At 53.4% G+C, this 2,986-nt stretch overlaps 1 protein-coding gene across 1 annotated transcript in view; it reads left to right on the plus strand.

The window, feature by feature from the left end:
- Positions 1–1,118: 1,118 nt before the first annotated feature.
- The window catches only part of LOC123076178 (F-box/kelch-repeat protein At1g57790-like), a 3,698-nt gene continuing 1,830 nt past the window's right edge, over positions 1,119–2,986 (plus strand). The window contains exon 1 of the mRNA XM_044498563.1: positions 1,119–1,219. The gene's annotated coding sequence lies outside the window, so the exon portion shown is untranslated. The remainder of the gene's footprint in view (positions 1,220–2,986) is intronic.

Consider the following 2,986-nt stretch of genomic DNA (forward strand, 5'->3'; position numbering starts at 1 on the left):
CAGGGATGGTCTCGGGCCAATCAAAGAGCCTGGGGAGGAAGATCCGGTCCCGCATCCACCTGGCGCCGGTCTTCTTCATCGTCGTCGTGAGCGTGCCGGTGAACAGGACGCTCCCCTCCAGGCTCTCCACCTTCTCCCACTCCATGGTGTGCTCGTTGAGCTTGACAACGCTGACCGGCGGCCCACGGAGGCCGACCAGGACGGCCATGAGCTCGTCTCGGTCGGACTCGACGAGGTAGCTGTCCTCGCATTCGAACCCAAAGCTCCGGGGCTTCTCCAGTATCTCAAACCCTTGGTCGTGCGTGCGCTGGTCGTACACCGCCAGCCTCCCGTCCTGTCCCAGGAGGTAGAGCAAGCCACCGTGGAAGACCGGGTTACAGCTCGGCGACGGCACGAACGCCGGTCCGAACTCGTCCGGGGTGAAGTCCCAGTCCGTCCACCCGCCATCGCCGTTTCCGACGGAGAGCGTGGCCCGGAGCCGCAGAAACATGACCGCGCTGACACCGACCATCCTGCCTGCACCGTTGCCGCCGTCGTAGACGACGAAATCGAACCCGACTTCATCGACCGGCGGCATGTCGTGGGCGACGCCCGTCCCGAGGTCGACGGTGCGGACGAGGTGCGGCAGTGCCAGCGTCAGTCGCCGTGCAGCGGCGCCGCAGATCTTGGCGCCCGGCGCGTCCAGCGTGGCGGCGAGCTCGAAGCTCTTGTCGAAGTAGGGGCTGTAGAAGCGCGCGTTGGTGGAGCCGGCGCTGGCGGCGTTGAGCAGGAGAGGCGTGACGGACGCCGGGTAGAAGGGCGAGACGGCGGAGCGCCAACGGCTGCACGCCAGCGCGAAGCTGGGGTGGCTGGACCAGCGGAGCCGCCGCAGTATCTCGATGAGCAGGTCCGTCGGGAGAGAGGACCAGCCCCGATCTCGCGACGTCGCCGTCTCCGTCTCGCCGTCGCTCGTGCCCGTCGACATGATCGAGCACGTACCGGCCGTAGCTACTTTTTTACAGGTGGACGTGGAGTACGTATTATGGTATATATTGATAAAATCGGTCGACGTGTATGTACATAACTCTGCTAGTATATTAGCCGGCGGCAGCCAAACGGCGAGAGCGACCCAGCAAGTAGCGGGACATCGTAGATCGTAAGTGCGCGCGGACGACGCCGGCGGCAGCCATACGGCGAGAGCAACCCAGCGAGTAGCGGAGCCTGCGATAAGCACGCGAAGGTACGCGGATAAACACGTGACTTACTCCCTCCTTTTATTTTCTCTGCATGTTAAGTTTGTTTAAAGTTAAACTTTATATACTTTCAACAAATTTGTAGAAAGAAAATATTACTGCCAAGTATACTCCCTCTGTTTCTAAATATAAGACTTTTTAAAGATTTTAATATAGGCCTCACTCCTACATACGGATCTATATAGACATGCTTTAAAGTATAGATTTATTTATTTTTCTCCGTATATAGTTTATATTAGAATCTCTAAAAAAACTTATATTTAGAAACGGAGGGAGTATATCATTAGATTTGTCGTTGCATACATGTTCACATCATATAAATTTGTTACTGTAAATGTTCATGTTGTTTTCTATAAATTTAATCAAATTTTATAAAATTTGACTTCAGTCAAAGTTAATGTGCGGAGTAAATAAAAACGGATGACGTACTTATTACATGAGTTCCGACGAAGGTTGTAAGCTAGCCTGTTGTGGCGCTTGGGGGTTAAGAGGTGCGACGGAGCCCCGCCGGCAGGAGTGACACGTCCTTTCTAGAATATATGTAGAATACGCGCATGCATATCATTGCATTAGAGAAGAAGCGACAAAGAAGTCGGGTACAATGACTTTCTGCCATTACAACTCTAATCATAAGAATTAGCAGCCACACACCTATCTGTACTATGATACATGCATCATCTAAATCAACCCATTCCAATGACAATGAGGCAAATCACAGAGCTACCAAGCCGCGTCACAACCGACGCCAAAGACCTCTACAACATGACCAACACCCGTGGACAACACAAACCAACGTATCCACACCCATTTGCGCCAAGAGAAAGTAGTCCGGTGGATGGAAATGCTTGGGCTGGCCTAGAGTGGGCGGCGTCGAGGGAGCGCCAGCGACGATGTACATTGCGCCCCGGAGGCCCACGCCCAGAGCAATTGTTGAGCCGTCCGGAATCCTCGAGCAACAAGACGATGCCTCCAAGGAGGAAACGATGCCATGACGCCTCGGTCCGGAGGTCGGACCAAGGGTTTCCCCCGAGCACTAGGGAGGGAGTCGAATCTGGGCCAAGACAACGCCTCCAGGGAGGGGATGACGCCCGCTGGCGTCGCCGTTGTCAACCTCGGACCTCGCAAAGCAAGGATTTCTCCCAACCCTAGGCCACAAATCCAAGTCCGGAGCTTCTCAAACGAGCTGACCACCGCAATGGGAGGAGAGTGCATCTCGCAGGACAACCTCCACCGCCACCACATGGAAGTTTGTGTGTCTTGGTTGGTGCGACGAGGCGGCGGTGGCATTCATTGTTAGAATAATGTCTTCTTTGACCTATCTCCGCTTCGATGTTGCGCCTAGCTCCGTTGAAGGGTATGTGGAGGTGTGTTTCGATGGATCTTCTTAGATCAGGTCGGTGCTGGTATTCGATATCCAATCAACATTTGTCTTGGACGGATTCGTATAGATTCGGCCGATCCTCGTTTTTGTTGGCGCGTTTGTAGCTCTAGTGTGACTTTCTTTGGGGTCGTAGTTAGACAAGTTCCCGGCTATCTATTAGAACTAGGTTTGCGTGGTTCCGTTGAGGAAGGGGTGATGACGGAGGAGCACCTTCTGTTCGGTCTAGTACTTGTAGTCATCGAGGTAGTTGTGATTTAAAAAAAACATCAAATTGGGGAAGATTCCTCAACCTAAATTATCATAGAAAAGGGCTAGAACCCCAAGTATTTCTAGCAGTTGGAGGAGGACATCAGGATGGAGAGCGAGGGAGAGA

This window comes from Triticum aestivum, chromosome 3D (genome assembly GCF_018294505.1).
Source record: "Triticum aestivum cultivar Chinese Spring chromosome 3D, IWGSC CS RefSeq v2.1, whole genome shotgun sequence".
Lineage (NCBI taxonomy): Eukaryota > Viridiplantae > Streptophyta > Magnoliopsida > Poales > Poaceae > Triticum > Triticum aestivum.